Raw genomic sequence first — 16,602 nt, 5'->3', positions numbered from 1 at the left:
TTTCCTCTTTACTAGGTGGCCCAAACAGACACTGTGAGGCCTTACGGTGATAAAAATAAGCCCGTGGGAGAATAGTCAGTAACCACCAACAGTATTTTACACACATGTGGGCTGCTTAAAAGAACAAAGACTTAATTCTGTAATGCCATCATTGCAGTTTGATGTTATGTTATTCTTGCTTAAAGTTGCTTCATGGTGAAAATGCATCACTGTATTTCTTTGCAGATTTAAATAGAATATAATTGTTAAGAATGTTTTGCATCTATCAACAATGCAATATAGGTCCATCTACCATCTGGCAAATTTTCCTTTTCACTCTTGATGCAGTCCTAGCCTAGCTTCAACAACTCTTTTCCATTTCTTTATGGTGGCTCATCAACCGTATCTTTGTGTAGGTATTACAGGGAGTGCAGAATTATTAGGCAAGTTGTATTTTTGAGGAACAATTTTATTATTGAACAACAACCATGTTCTCAATGAACCCAAAAAACTCATTAATATCAAAGCTGAATGTTTTTGGAAGTAGTTTTTAGTTTGTTTTTAGTTTGAGCTATTTTAGGGGGATATCTGTGTGTGCAGGTGACTATTACTGTGCATAATTATTAGGCAACTTAACAAAAAACAAATATATACCCATTTCAATTATTTATTTTTACCAGTGAAACCAATATAACATCTCCACATTCACAAATATACATTTCTGACATTCAAAAACAAAACAAAAACAAATCAGCGACCAATATAGCCACCTTTCTTTGCAAGGACACTCAAAAGCCTGCCATCCATGGATTCTGTCAGTGTTTTGATCTGTTCACCATCAACATTGCGTGCAGCAGCAACCACAGCCTCCCAGACACTGTTCAGAGGTGTACTGTTTTCCCTCCTTGTAAATCTCACATTTGATGATGGACCACAGGTTCTCAATGGGGTTCAGATCAGGTGAACAAGGAGGCCATGTCATTAGTTTTTCTTCTTTTATACCCTTTCTTGCCAGCCACGCTGTGGAGTACTTGGACGCGTGTGATGGAGCATTGTCCTGCATGAAAATCATGTTTTTCTTGAAGGATGCAGACTTCTTCCTGTACCACTGCTTGAAGAAGGTGTCTTCCAGAAACTGGCAGTAGGACTGGGAGTTGAGCTTGACTCCATCCTCAACCCGAAAAGGCCCCACAAGCTCATCTTTGATGATACCAGCCCAAACCAGCACTCCACCTCCACCTTGCTGGCGTCTGAGTCGGACTGGAGCTCTCTGCCCTTTACCAATCCAGCCACGGGCCCATCCATCTGGCCCATCAAGACTCACTCTCATTTCATCAGTCCATAAAACCTTAGAAAAATCAGTCTTGAGATATTTCTTGGCCCAGTCTTGACGTTTCAGCTTGTGTGTCTTGTTCAGTGGTGGTCGTCTTTCAGCCTTTCTTACCTTGGCCATGTCTCTGAGTATTGCACACCTTGTGCTTTTGAGAGATGAGATGAGATGAGATAGCCTTTATTTGTCAGTTGCAGGTCTTTTGCCCGCAACCGAGATGACAGACCTTGCCGACCGTACATACATTACACAACATCACATTGGGGAGACAGGTCAGGCTAGGTAGCGAGGAAAAAACATCGAAATGTGTAACACAAAAGGATAATACAGGAATGGACAGATATCAACACACCATAGCACAATAAAACACAGACGAGCAACATGGGAAAGAGTTCCAGTGTGTACATCTGATCTGGGACCGCTGCAATCGTTCGACTGCGCCTCCAGCTGACCCGATGTCCACATCAGAGGGGAGGTAAGCGTTGGAGGTGGCGTTGGATCCGGGGTAGGGAGGGTGATGCGTCGGTGAGTGCTTATCAGTATCAGTATATGTATGTGTGTGCGTATCCAGAGTTCAGCTGAGACAGTGTCCTTCGCCCTGCCAGGCTAAGTAAACAGTCTACCAGCCAACCCAGGTGGCCTTGCATGGGATGGGAAGGAACAGTCTCAACATAGTCGTTATCAGGGATTGTTTTGATCGGCTCCAGCCTTGAGCCCGCAGCTGGCGCCGGAGGGGTAGCCAGATTATGATAGCAATTGTCTTCCAACCAACTCATGAGAATTTCGAGCTGTTTCTTTTAGCACTCCGACACTGGTCCCTCCATCATCCGTTGGATAGCTGCGAGTTTTTCCATGATGTTATTTACCTTCGAATCCGAGATCTTGTCACTCTTTTGCTCACAGAGCAGATTCTGAGACCTCGCGACCACAGCCAACTGATCCGTGATGTATTCCAACTTCCGCCCATAGTTGTTGATTTGAGCGGATTCTTCCCTGATGTGTCCCAATATCCGCTCAGAGATGTTATTCTGAGTATTCACTGCAGCCGCAATTGCCTCCAAGCTCTTGACCATGTCCCTGTCTGTGAGCCCTTTCTCAAAACCCGCACCTCGTCCCGTCAAGTCAATCTCAGCGGGCAGCTTTGTGGCGGTTTGGACAGCCGGTTCCGCTTTCTTAATTCTCTGATAAGCCAGGGCCAAGCCAGCTCCGATCAGCAAGAACCCTGTTATCATGGTTCCGAATAGGTAGCTATCTTCAGCGTCCTCGATCGACAGTCCCGCCAGGCACACGATCCTCCATGTCTGCCACCCGTCCATCGCGTATCCGGCAGGGAAGGTCCCTCCAGGGCACTCTGGCTCTCCCGAGCCCAGACTTCTCGTGGAGAAGAGGGTGTCAATAGCATTCAGAGACAGGTGGGCACTCCAGTGATGTTGCAGCTCTGAAATATGGCCAAACTGGTGGCAAGTGGCATCTTGGCAGCTGCACGCTTGACTTTTCTCAGTTCATGGGCAGTTATTTTGCGCCTTGGTTTTCCACACGCTTCTTGCGACCCTGTTGACTATTTTGAATGAAACGCTTGATTGTTCGATGATCACGCTTCAGAAGCTTTGCAATTTTAAAACTGCTGCATCCCTCTGCAAGATATCTCACTATTTTTGACTTTTATGAGCCTGTCAAGTCCTTCTTTTGACCCATTTTGCCAAAGGAAAGGAAGTTGCCTAATAATTATGCACACCTGATATAGGGTGTTGATGTCATTAGACCACACCCCTTCTCATTACAGAGATGCACATCACCTAATATGCTTAATTGGTAGTAGGCTTTCGAGCCTATACAGCTTGGAGTAAGACAACATGCATGAAGAGGATGATGTGGACAAAATACTCATTTGCCTAATAATTCTGCACTCCCTGTAGAGCTCTGCACATCACCCTTTTCTTCTCCATTCTTCATGCATCCCCTCACTTTCTAAGATTGTCTAAACTATCATTTTCCCTGATTTGGTGGATCTAAATTCTTTATTAATATGGGTCAAATTTAACCTGGAACAACCTCAATATATCTAAATTTTAACAGGTCAAAAATAGGTCAAATTTAAACTTAACAATATGTTAAAAGCTACAAAGCACAGAGAGTTTATGTTAAAACAAACAAAAAAAAACCACATACACATATGATCTTACTCTTACTTCATTTAAACAGCTCTCCAAACTGTACATTTTTTCTTCTTTTGCTTTGTACTGATGTCAGCTCATGCAGCAGTTTACTTGATATGGTTATGGTCATCGAATAGCCATCTGTGTCCCCAACCCCCTCACAGTGTGGGGGTGTGGGTGATGCGCCGCTCACATTGTGGTGGTTTTTTAAGGTTTGCTGTGACACTAAACACAGGAAATGACCCTTTAGATGGTTGATCTTAAGCAAAGCAAAATCCTTTAAATGAAAAAATAAACTCTAAAAACAAGTGTTTATTTATTTATTTATTTTCAACAGTAACTCTAAGTGAGCTCAGTTTGACAAGAGGATTTGGCACAGACATGAGTTTCGAGTTGTGCCTATGCCTCCTCCCCCCTGCAATAACAGACCAGCAGATGTCTGTGCCTGGAGATTAGATTTTTGTTGCATATAACTAACATAAAAGTAAATATTAATATATATATCTATACACATATAAACATACATATATTTTGTATTGTATGTTTCGGAGTTACAGCTCCTAATGCTCCTATTGCTGCTGGGACTACTTTTGACTTTATATTCCACATCTACTCCAGTTGCTCCTTCACGCCCTGGTATTTCTCTGTTTTCTCGTGCTCCTTCTTCCTACTGTTGCTGTCTGCTGGGTAGCCACATCTACCACAACTGCAGTCTACTGTTCCTTGTCTGTCACCACAAAACTCCCCCATAAAGTGCACTGATGATTCAGTTCACTTATTAGCCTATTAGCTGTGACAAATAACAAACACACACTCATATAATATCAAATTAATTGCATGTTTACTCCTACAGAACTGTTCATTTTTGGTCATTATCCATGAATATGTGACTAGCACTGTAAAAGAGGTTGTAGGATATAATATGTAGGATATAATATAATATAATATAATATAATCTTAGTCTTACTGCTTGCAATAAGTTTTGAAAGGTTCTATCACATATTAAATTCAGTTTACAAGGTCTGGTGTCTACTGGTGTTTTTCCATCTTAACAAAAAAAAAAAAAAAATCTAGTATAGCCTGAAAAAAGAAATTAGCTGAGCTGTCAAGAACATGTCAAACCAAAATGCAACTAATGCCTCAATTATGCACAGTCTCTCTCTGTGACAGTACACCTTCACTTTATTTCCATGGCTTCAGATCACACCAAAAGTGTTACTGGGAAACTTTTTTAAAAATTCTATTAAACATTTGAATGCATGACCTCTGCCCCTTTTACCTGCTCTGTGCATCTTGACAAAGCTTCCATAAATGAGAGATGCAGATGCATCTGATGTATTTCAGGAGTTCCCTTAAACAGCGGTCCTCAACCCCGGGGCCACGGACCGGTACCGGTCTGTGAGTCGTTTGGTACCGGGCCTTGAGAGTTGAGGCTCAGGTGTGAAATGTGTGGTTTTCAGTGTTTTTATCATTAACTTGGCCTCCCTGGGTCTTTTCCCATGTTGTAGTTGTGTGTCTTATTTTGAAAGAAATGTTTACGTGTTACCATAGCGACCAGAGAGCATTAAGGGGCAGAGAGAAGGCCGTTACTCTAAATGTAGTTGGCACATTTCAGGAGGACACTGCTAATAAAGTTACACAATTACACAGTGAATTCACGTTTATTATTATATTTACAAAATGCCACAGTTTTTGTCTCGGTCGTATCATTTTATTTTGTTGTATTTATCGGCGACACCTTAATCGCAGGTCCGTGAAAATATTGTCTGACATTAAATGTGGCGCAAAAAAGGTTGGGGACCGGTGCCCTAAAACCATGTTGACCAATCAGAAGCTTGAAAGGAGATCATATCTTACGGAAATCTGAAACACACTTATGTACACATAACCAGGTTGTCTTTGTTAGATTTATTAAAGTAACCAGTAAGTAACAAGTAATCAAAGAAGTAAAACAGATCATCAGATAAAGGCAAAAAGGAGAGCTTGTGTCTGATGTGAAATCAGCATCATACTTAAAATTTACAGCATCTAATGAAGTAAACATCACAACACACATTTCTATACATGCATATATATATATATGTTCCCACACTATTTAATATACAAACTACATTCAACAAAAATAAAAATAATATGGACTAGTACAAAGGTAGACTCTATTAGTTCAATAAGGAAGTATAACTTGGAGGAATTGAATATGATTTATTAAGATAGAGAAATGAATTAATGCCTTTGGCAGTTCAACTTCAATGACCCATCATGGCAGAACAGAATCCAAACAGTGATAGGACTTAGGAGAGTTTCCCCTGGAGTCTAGACTCTGGTGGTGAAGATGAAGACTGAGGCTTGGATGGAGCTCTGACTGAGGTGTTAGTGAGGTGGCGATTGGGAGGATGTGGGTGACGCGAATGAAAGTCTGCAAGGGAGAACAATATAAGAGCACTGACATTCAAAGCATGCACACAGTTTTTACTTGTCACCAACTCCTAGTTCAATTTCAGAATAAACACTTCGTCAGATTTAGGACACATGTATCCAAAGCTCTGTAGCTTTAACAGTAAAAAGATACGTTTTTCTCTAAGTGTCATTATATAGCACCATTGACTGGGATTCACATTATTGTTGTCAAAGCTCTCCTCTGTAGTGTCACATTTCCATATAAAGGTGATGGTATTAGTGCATGTACTAACCCATACACTCTCTTTCCTCTCAAACTGCTGATGAAAAGTTTAAAAAAAAAAAAAAATAATTATATATTTTATTTTATGTACTTACTTCTCTTATCAAGAATAATAGTAGATGCTACATTAATGTATTCATGTGCTGGTCTCTCTACACCATTAACCTCTAAGAGGTCTATTAAAGTTTATACTGTACCACTTCGAGTGATTCCAGAGTTTCTGATCGATTCATAGACAGAAAGATCACCTACAGGAGAGTGAAATACAAGAAATAAAGTAAAATTAGTTTTCTTTTGTTTGTTTTTGTATGTCTGTATCTTTAGTGCTAAGTGACTTTTAATAGTTACAAAAGTTATCATTTTTAGGGCTGACCGTGGAGAAGAGAGGAGTAAATCTGAGTGTCACTTTGGTTGGGAGTTTGGGGTGCAGCAGAGGATTGATTGATGTTTGGAGACTGCATGAACCTAAAACATGTCGTGTAAATGTAAAACTCATGTGTAACATTGTTATGCTTAAAAAGGAAAGAAGACAGTACTGTACAAACCTGTTTCTACAGCGATCTGTCAAAAAAGGGGAAGAAATGCATTCTGTAATCCCTTTAAATCACCAGAATGTATTAACCCTTTTCAGTCAAATATTAATATGTGGTAGTCTCACCTCTTATCCTTGTGTGGCAGCATATACAGCACAACAACACAGGAACAGTTAGTAAACTTCCAAAAACAAGTCCAATGATGAAAGGCACAAGAAACGAATGGCTTTCACATCTGAAACCTTAAATTATAAAATATAAAACAACATAAATGACGGAATAACAGTTTGGATGTAGAGAGCACAAACTCTGACTGGTCAGTGACAGAAAAGCATAGATTACAGCTAAAGTCAGACTAAAATGAAGAAGTTAAACTACATGTATCTTTTAAAGACAAGAAATGTGATAAATACTACTGAGTAAGAGTAAGTTAGTAAATTAAAAAAATATGAACATAAATCTAAGCAGGATGTCCTTAAAACTCCCTGAAAAGTCTTCAGTTAATCCAAATTGCTGCAGCAAGAACAGCAATCTAGGGACTAGATTACTGACAGGGACTAGAAAGAGAGAACATATTTCTCCTATATTATTGGCTTCCCTTCATTGGCTCCCTGTTAAATTCAGAATTGAATTCAAAATCTTGCTCCTCACATACAAGGTCTTAAATAATCAGGCCCCATCTTATCTTAAGGACCTTATAGTACCATATCATTCCATTAGAGCGGATCGCCCCATGCGTGGGGCTGGACGGCGCTAACGCGTCAACGAGCTCTTGCTCATAAAAGGTCATGTGATTACTGGGTTTTCCTCTGTTTTCTTTGTATTATTGTAGTGTCTTTACCTTACAATATGAAGCACCTTGAGGCAACTGTCGTTGTGATTTGATGCTGTATAAATAAAACTGAATTTTAATTTTTTATTTTTTTTGAAAATATATAAAATGATTTATTAAATTAGGAATTTATATTAGATGCCTGAGTTAGCTTTTGTTGCTTGATATTTTTCATGGCTGGGCAAACATTTTCACAAGCAGGAGGTTGAAGAAATGCAGTAGCATGCAAGGACCTGGAGCCACACATATGAAACATGCTGCAGAGACAGCCACCATTGGCTTTGAGGTATGAACCCTGAGCTGGTTAGTGTGTTTCACCACACCAGACGGTCATAGCATGGTTTTGTGTGCGTACACCATACAAAAAAAAAAGAAAAAAGAAAAAGTAAAAGCTGTGAGATGCCAAATTGACTCCAAACCCACAGGTAGCAGGACCTGGCTATTGTTGATGTATTAAAATGTTGAGCGATAGTAATAGATAAATAAAGAAGAATCAGCCCCTTCATCAGCAGTATGAGCTGCTGGCATCTAAATATTGTTTTGTTAACAGATTACTTTTATTTATTACTTATTTATTTTGTTGCTGCTACCTATATTCATCTTTTCAGAGCGATAAACAGAAAAGTTGTAACTGGTGTTCTATTCCTGTCAGGATTTTGCTGTAAATTGAAACAAAAGTAATTCAGATCTACTGTACAACAAAATATAACAGATTCTCATTTTGGCTCCCCAGGTTTTGAGAATTTTAGCAGTTTCATAATCTCTTACTGACAGATGACTTTTATTTACATTACATATACATACATATATATATATATATATATATATATATATATATATATATATATATATATGCATCCCTTCTTTTGAGTCTGCCTTAACCAAGTAGTTTAAGACATGAGATAAAATCATGAATAATGAATGAACAATAGCAAAGAAAATGTTGTCAGCTGTTAATTTGATATTAATTATGGATGTCATTTGTTTTATATCTGAACAAAATACAACACTTACCATTTGTCTCAATTGTGACTGAAACACTGTCCTCTGTGAAGAAAACTGGATCTCCTCTTCCTCCTCTGCAGTAATAGATGCCTCCTTCTGAAACACTGAAAGTGTGGGATGATGTTCCGTTTGTTATTCTCTGGGCTGCAGAAGACTCTGAGGTACGTCTGAACCAGTAATATCTCCATCCTGCAGAGTCGTTCACAGAGCAGTTCAGGGTCACGCTGCCCCCCAGTGAGGCCTGAGGTTTTTCAGTTTGTGCTGGTCAGTTTGGAAAACGCAAGTAAGGCATTAAGGTAGAAAAAAGACGGTTACTTTATTACATCTTAATAGAAAAGAATGCCAATATTGTTAATTATTATACATGTAATCTATAACATCGATGCAGGACATGCAAATCTCATAAATGCAAATTTTATTCACAGTATAAGATAGAAAACCTATCAACATTTTTAAAGTGATAACAGGTACAATTTAAATAAAAATATTTGCTAATTACTTATCCTTATCAAGGTCATAGGGGGGCTGGATTTCTATCCCAGCTACCACAAGGCAAGAGGCAAGGTACACCATGGAGATGTCGCCAGGCTGATGCCCTGGAGACAGGCCTGGGGAGGGTGCACAAGTTCAGCACCTAGTGGCTGGGCCTTAGCCCATGGGGCCCGGCTGGGTGCAGCCCAAAAAAAGGACATGGGACCACCTGCCTGTAGGTCTGCCATCCACAGGAGGTGAGCAAAGGGGCGACTGCAGTGTGTGCTTGGTGGCAGTCAATGGCATAAACCGTGGCAGACAGATCCCTGGCAAACCGATGGTTTGTTCTCTGCACCTTCAGGTCGAGGAAAGGGTCCTGACTGTTGTCTGAATTTATGCACTGAACAACAGTACCTGCCCTTGTTGGAATCCATGGGTGGGTTGCTTGAGAGTGCTCCACCTGGAGACTCTGTCATCTACTGGGAGACTTCAACACTCACATGGGAAACTACACTGAGACCTGGAGGGGTTTGATTGGGAGCAATGGCCTGCCTGACCTGAACCTGAGTCGTGTACTGTTACTTACTTTGACAGCATTCTGAGGGAGACTGCGGACATTGAGTCTGAATGGACCATTTTAAGCACCTCCATTGCTGAGGCTGCTACACTGAGCTCTGGCTGCAAGGTGGTTGGTGCCTGTAGTGGTGGTAACCCCCGAAACAGCTGGTGGGCACCAGAGGTGAAGGGAGCCATCAGGCTGAAGAAGGAGTCATGTTGGGCTGTTCAGCTGAGTTTAAAGCAGCAGAAATAACAATCAGCACCTCCAAGTCTGAGGCCTGAGGTCCTCAGCTGGAAAAGGGTGGCATGCCCACTCCAGGTCAGGGATAAGTTGCTGCCCCAAGTAGAGGAGATTAAGTATCTTGGGGTCTATTTCACGAGTGAGGGGAGGAGGAGGTTTGGAGATCTGCAGTTATTGGTTTCCTTTTATACACTCCACCTTAGCACTTTGTGACCTTGTGTCATGGTATCTGGTCAGGTGTCCCAGTACTCTGAGTTTTAAATGTATTCCTTCCCCAGGGTTCCTCCCTCTAACATACCCTGACCATTATTCTCATCACTGGCCATCTGTTATGTGTTTTTTAACTTTTTAAGTTTACTATTAGCCATTTATCATCACCTTCTCTTTATCAAAAATAAAATATATAACTGATAGATTGTTATTTCAAACATATGAGTGTACTGGTTGGAAAACAACTAGCTAGTTAATAAACAAACTGGAAGACTGAACAACAAGACAGAATCAAAATATAATGGAAATACATTCAATTGGCTTTGAAAGTTTATAAAGTATAGAATGACAGACAAACAGCGCAGATCACAAATAGAATGAGTCACTGTGCTTTGTCAGAAATACTATAACAGTTAAACTCACAGGTTTCCTCCACAATGAATTCACTGCTGTCCTCTGTGTAGTAAACTGGATCTCCTCTCCCTCCTCTGCAGTGGTACAGACCTCCTTGTGAGACACTAATAATTCTGTTTGCTTCATTTCCTCTCATGAGCTGAGCTTTAGAAGAGACTGAATCACGTCTGAACCAGTCAAACTTCCAGCCAGCAGAGCCCTCCACAGAGCAGCTCAGTGTCACACTGCCCCCTGCTGGTATGATTGAACTGTGTGCTGTCAGTGTGGCTCTGGGTTTACTTGCTGTTGAAGAAACAGAAAGAGGAAACAAAAAAACAGTAGATTGATGTCAATTTTCTTTAACAAGAAAGTTCTTATGAAAATGGTCACACTTTATACATTCAGTCAGTCTTTTAAATTGTAGTGAGCTCCTGCGTTAAGAAGTGGCTCGGACTTCCCAAATGCCTCATCAGCTTTGGACTCTATAGCGACAGGATACTGTCATTGCCTATCCCTAGCCTGGTAGAGGAGTTTAAATGTCCAAAAGTGAGGCTTGAGATGTCACTCACAGACTCCAGGGGCCCCATAGTGAGAGGCACTGCTCCCACCCTAGCAAGTGGGAGAGTGTCAAAAAGAGGAAACTCTCATGGAGTGAAATCTGGGGAATAAAGTCTAATAGAGTAGGTTTCATCATCCGAGCGACACAAGATGTGCTACCTTCCCCAATAAATCTGCAGCTGTGGTTTGGAAAGGACCCATCCGGCCCCCTGTGTACAATCCCAGCCACACTCAAGCACATCTTGGTTGGTTGTAGGACTAGCCTTACTCAGGGCAGATACACATGGAGACACAACCAGGTGAGTTGTCTAGCCGAGAAAGTTGAGTATGAAAGAAAATCCATCAAAGCTCAACCTTTCACGTACCAAGAGGAGCGTCAGTTTTCATCAGCATTTGTCCGGGAGGGAGACAAGCTGAGGCCAAGTCCCTCAACCCCAGACCTGGGCCCACTGAAGGTTGCCAGGGATTGGCAGATGCACGTGGACTTGGATCAGAGGCTAATTTTTCCCACCGAAATCGTAACAACTACTCTGCGACCAGACCTCGTCCTTTGGGCTAACTCCCAAAAACTTGCGTACATCATTGAGCTGACGGTACCATGGGAGAATGCAATTGAGGAAGCTTTTGAGCTTAAGAAGTTCAAAGTACAGAGGCTGGAAGATCAAGGTGCGCCCAGTGGAAGTGGGGTGCAGGGGCTTTGTTGCCAGTACAACAGCAAAACTGCTTAGAGAGATTGGGATCAGAGGACAGGTGCAACGGCAGGCTAAACGGCCGGGTAAAAAACCGAAAGTTGAGGCATAACGATGTGTGCCGCTGGTAAAGTTTCTGGGCTGCCTTTTCTCATAACAGCCATTCCTCAAGATTTTCTCCATTTAAAGCAATGCATTATCAGGGACTGTAACATCTAGTCCTTTTACTGAACCTGTTTTTTCAAACTGTTTTTGGAGTTTATTATATATATTACATCTCGCCACTTTATAGCGTCATGTATCTTTGCAGAGTAAAAAATGACCTTTGCTCAGGGAGATTCACTGTTCATATAAAAAAAAATCAAATTAAGAACATGACAGACACATGGAATCATTATAAAGCTGGTTTTTGTTTTGTTTTTTTAGTGCTGTTGTTAAGAATACCTTTTTTCTGGAAAATCATAATTTTGGAAAGTGGGAAACTGAACATAAACAGATGAATCCCAGTGCAAACCAATTCTCAGCTTTTAAATTGTATGGGGAAGGTGTGTAGTCAAATACCCCAGTGTTTACTCTGACCAGTTATTTTTGCAGCTGTACACATTTACTTTAATGACTGTAGCTTTTTTACATGACAATTTGCTGTTGTTTCCAAGTATGTTAGGATGTTGCAGTATTTTATTAAAGGGATTATAAATTTGAGTGGGGTGAAAGTCTTTAGGTCCCTTTACCATCACCGTCACCACCACTGCCTCAGACTCGGTATTCAGACTCGGTGCAATCTAAACATCCCCTTAGTATTTTAGCTACGTGATGTAGAGCCACACATAGACTGACTAAAATTATCAAAAGATTTTACTGATTTCTTAACACTGTACATTCCCTTTTGAGAAATAATATTATAGGTCTCCCTTTCCTGTCTTTCACATGTCTACATTAAATCTAATTTTTTCATGAATGCTAGACAGTTCAACTCACACAAGACAATCAGTGTGAAGGGGTCACTCCATTTTGCTAAGAGATAGTCACTGCTACCCCGACACTTGTAGTCTCCACTGTGGGACACTGAAACTCTGCTGATCCTGTATTCACTGGATGTTTCAGGGATGTTTGGATTTGGTGATTTCCATTCGTATGTAATCTCCTTGTCTTCCCCTCCTTGGATCTCACATTGAAGGATGATTGTCTCACCAATGAACATCTGAGGCCAACGGTGTTGCGACTTTACAACATACAGGACTGTTCCCAAAAAACAAACACAATGTGAAGAAAAACACAAATATAAAAAGAGAAAAGAAGTTAACAGGTAAAAGGATTATGAAGTGTTACTTAGATGTCAGTGATTAATATGTGTTATTTCAAAAGGTAACACTCACCCCGTTTCTTAATTTTAACTGGAACACTGTCCTCTGTGGAGAAAACTGGATCTCCTCTCCCTCCTCTGCAGTAATAGATGCCTGCTTCTGAAATACTGATAGTGTGCTCTGATGTTCCAGCTCCTATTTTCTGAGCTCCAGAAAACTCTGAATCACGTCTGAACCAGTCAAACTTCCAACCAGCAGAGCCCTCCACAGAGCAGCTCAGTGTCACACTGCCCCCTGCTGGTATGACTCCCTCATGTGCTGTTATTAAGGCCCGAGGTTTACTGGCTGTTTAAAGCAAAATATAAAACAAGTAAAACACAAAAATATGACTTGCTTCGGCAGTACATTTGTTATAGAAATTTAAAAAAAAATCATTATCTGGTTTGTGAGCAATTATGGACTGAAGCTATTAAGTTTTCCCTACTAACTTATATTCTAAGGCAATAGAGTTTTATGTGATATCAGTCAGCCATACAGGTAATTTGTGCTGGGAGCATCTGGCAGAGTTCCCAGTTATTCTTTTTTTTAATTTTATTTCTGCAGGTAAAAGCATCATTGAGATTAGAGATTCCTTTTTTCAAGAGAGACCTGAATGTCACAAATCACCCTGGTATGGATATCCTATATATTCTCAATATGTCCTGGGATTGCTCTGGGGCTACCTTTGGCAGGACATGCCTGGAACGCCTCACTGAGGTCGTCCCCAGATGTTTGAACCACCTTGTGGTTAATGCCAGTGTGATTGAGGATTTCTTTAAAGTATTACTTCTATACCCAACTGTATCCTGAACTAAGTGTGCCATATTCCCATGGTTGCACTGCTTTCCTTACTGAGTCACATGGTCATTTGCCAGGATCACTTTTAAGTCAACCAAAGGTTTTGTGACATGGAACCAAACTTCTACCACACCTGAGTTTGTAATTAAGCGATTGCCAGAGTTGCACTCCCCTTCATTTATTGGTACCTGTCAGGTACAGGCTAACCAAGCACAATAGGACTGCTTCGTCAGCTTGACCGTTATTTTCATATACAAGAGTCTGATTCTGGAATTACTGCAACAACAGGCAACAACAGTCTTGTTTTCCCCAACTCTATATATCCACTCCAGCAATGGAGGTGCAGAATAACAGCTAAATCTTTCTGTGCATTTTAAAGATCTTTTCCACCTCTTCATACCTTTCCTCACTTCTTCCACCTATCCTCGTCTCTCATTTTTGATTTTCTTTGTTATGCAGATGATACACAGTCCCATCTCTCCCTAAAACCAGGCGTTGATAGCACATTGCAGAAAGTTTCAGATTGTCTTAGTGACATAAATTGCTGGGTGTCTTTAAACTTTCTCAAACTAAACCATGACAAAAGTGACATTACAATTTTTGGCAAACAAGACTCTGTTAGTCTCACAAGAAAAGACTTGGGCCCACGATCAGCTAATCTACATCCCCATTCTAAAAATCTTGAGGATTCTACCCTCAAGCTGTACAAACAAATAAATTGAGTTGTTGATGGCAGTTTCTTCCAGCTCAGGAGCATTTCTAAACTCAAAACTATCCTGTCATCTAAAGATCCGGAAACCGTTATCCATGCCTTCATTTCATCATATATTGATTTCTGTAACTCTCTCTATTTAGGCGTCTGTCAATCAAGCCTGTCCCGCCTGCAACTTGTTCAAAATACAGCCGCAAGGCTCCTGACGGACACCAGAAAGAGAGACAGTATTACTCCGATACTCACATCTTTACATTGGTTTTATTATTTGTTTTTAAAGCCCTCCATGGCTTGGCTCCAGCTTACATTTCAGATCTCCTTAGCCTGTGCCTACCCACTCGAACTCTGCATTCCTCCAGTCAGATGCTTTTACTGGTTCCACGCTACCAGTTAAAATCCAGAGGTGACAGGGACTCTGGAACAGTCTTCCTCTTTTATAAAATCCTCTTCCTCTTTGGAAATCTTAAAATCAAATTTGAAGACCTACCTATTTTCAAAGGCTTTCGGATCTGATACCGCTTTTGTTCCGTTTTAGCTATTCTGGTGTTTTATCTCATTGGATCATTTATGCACGTGTATATGTATACATGTATTTATGTCCACGTGCGTACCCGTGTGTGTGTGTGTGTGTGTACATATATGCATGTATATGTATGTGCATATGTACAGGTACATATATATTTGTATAAACAAATGTATATAAAAGTCTGCTTGTGTGTGTATATATATGGATGTTTTGTAATGTTTTTACCTTTTTTATTTTAATTCTTTCTTTTATTTGATTACATTTTGACCGATACTTGATGTCTTTTAAATGTGCTATACAAATAAAGCTGACTTGACTTGACTTTCCTATACTTCATGATTCCACTGCTAAGTCTCCTTGTCCTTTTTCTTCTGTCAAGAGAATACATCGAATACGTTCCTCATGGTTTCCCTCACCTCTACAATTGTACTTTCCCAGTCGTCTGGTAATTCTTGCCTACCACCCAGATCTTCTCAACTCCTCCCTGTGCAGCATTCTTCCTCCTTCAACTTTCACCATTTAATTCTTCCCTTTGCCTTCAGTCGCTTCCTCTTCTTCTTGATTTAAAAAAGTCTCGATTCCTCTTCTTAATATTCAAAGTAATTTATATGTGCAGTATCTCATTATTAGGACATTGGCAAAATCAAGAGATTAATTTTATTCAAGAGGTAATGGCAATAAATACGAAAATAAATAAATAAAGACTGAATTACATTTGAGGAAAACAAGAAAGAAAGAAAAAATCTAACCTGTAGCATTTCCATAGAAGACCGTAGTGAACACTGAAATGAAGATTGAAACCTGATCAGGTTTTGTTAAACCTGTTTTTGATAAAGTTAAGGAATCACTCAATATAATTATATTGAAATAAACTTTAAATGTGCTACATTCAAGACAAATTGTATTGTCTGGAAATTTAGTGTAATTCTCATAATTCAGTTCAGTTTTATTTATTTAGCTTCAAATCACAACAACAGCCACATCAAGGCACTTTGCATTGTAAGATAAAGACCCTACAATAATACAGAAACATGTTCATTAATTTGTGATACTCATAAGACATAGTTATTAATGTACTCACATAATAAATCAAGCATGCAGAACAAAGAGTGCCTCATTGTCACATCCAGCCCTGCTGCAGTGCTAAAGTCAGCATGTTCTAACAGTGAAGCTGTTTTCTTGTAAAGGGTCTGTGTGCTTCCTTCCCCTTTATAATGAGCTCATAGAACTATAAACAGCTACACAAACCACAGCAGCACTGTTCCACTGCGGACATTTGTTGTCCACATCAGCTTGCGTCTTGTGCCAAGAAAGGTTAAAACAGTCACATTATGTTCTGCATTTATTTATGTAATTATCATTCTCAGTGATCATAACGCTACTTTCTGGTTGCAGTGGTTCCCGTTATTGGTAATTCACTATGAAATACATGCATCATCTAAACTACTACTTGGACTAGCGTGACTACATTTGTTTCCTAGTAACAATATCAAACATCAGTCAACAATGAGGAAAAATTGCCATTTGTTTGCCTGACAAACACACTCTTTGCAGCTTCTCTGGACACCTACACACACACACACACACG

General features: G+C 40.2%; 1 protein-coding gene and 1 long non-coding RNA gene across 4 annotated transcripts in view; both read right to left on the bottom strand.

Moving 5' to 3' along the window:
- Positions 1–16,602, bottom strand: part of LOC109194483 (titin) — a 722,900-nt gene that overhangs the window by 386,857 nt on the left and 319,441 nt on the right. The gene's annotated exons all lie outside the window — the stretch shown is intronic.
- Positions 5,072–16,186, bottom strand: LOC112841758 (uncharacterized). Of its 3 annotated transcripts, XR_003219134.1 has the most exons (11): positions 16,096–16,186; positions 15,764–15,796; positions 15,431–15,600; positions 13,012–13,284; positions 12,614–12,874; positions 8,525–8,704; positions 6,804–6,920; positions 6,691–6,706; positions 6,519–6,610; positions 6,343–6,393; positions 5,072–5,881 (listed from the first exon to the last, which is right to left on the bottom strand). It is a non-coding gene; the product is annotated as an uncharacterized LOC112841758 (long non-coding RNA). The 3 variants fall into 3 exon arrangements; XR_003219133.1 differs by lacking the exon at positions 15,431–15,600 and having other exon boundaries at positions 5,228–5,881; XR_003219135.1 differs by lacking the exons at positions 12,614–12,874; positions 13,012–13,284; positions 15,431–15,600; positions 15,764–15,796; positions 16,096–16,186 and adding an exon at positions 10,419–10,525 and having other exon boundaries at positions 5,231–5,881.

The sequence above is a fragment of the Oreochromis niloticus genome, linkage group LG3 (assembly GCF_001858045.2).
Source record: "Oreochromis niloticus isolate F11D_XX linkage group LG3, O_niloticus_UMD_NMBU, whole genome shotgun sequence".
Lineage (NCBI taxonomy): Eukaryota > Metazoa > Chordata > Actinopteri > Cichliformes > Cichlidae > Oreochromis > Oreochromis niloticus.
This window is presented reverse-complemented; position numbering and strand designations above follow the sequence as displayed.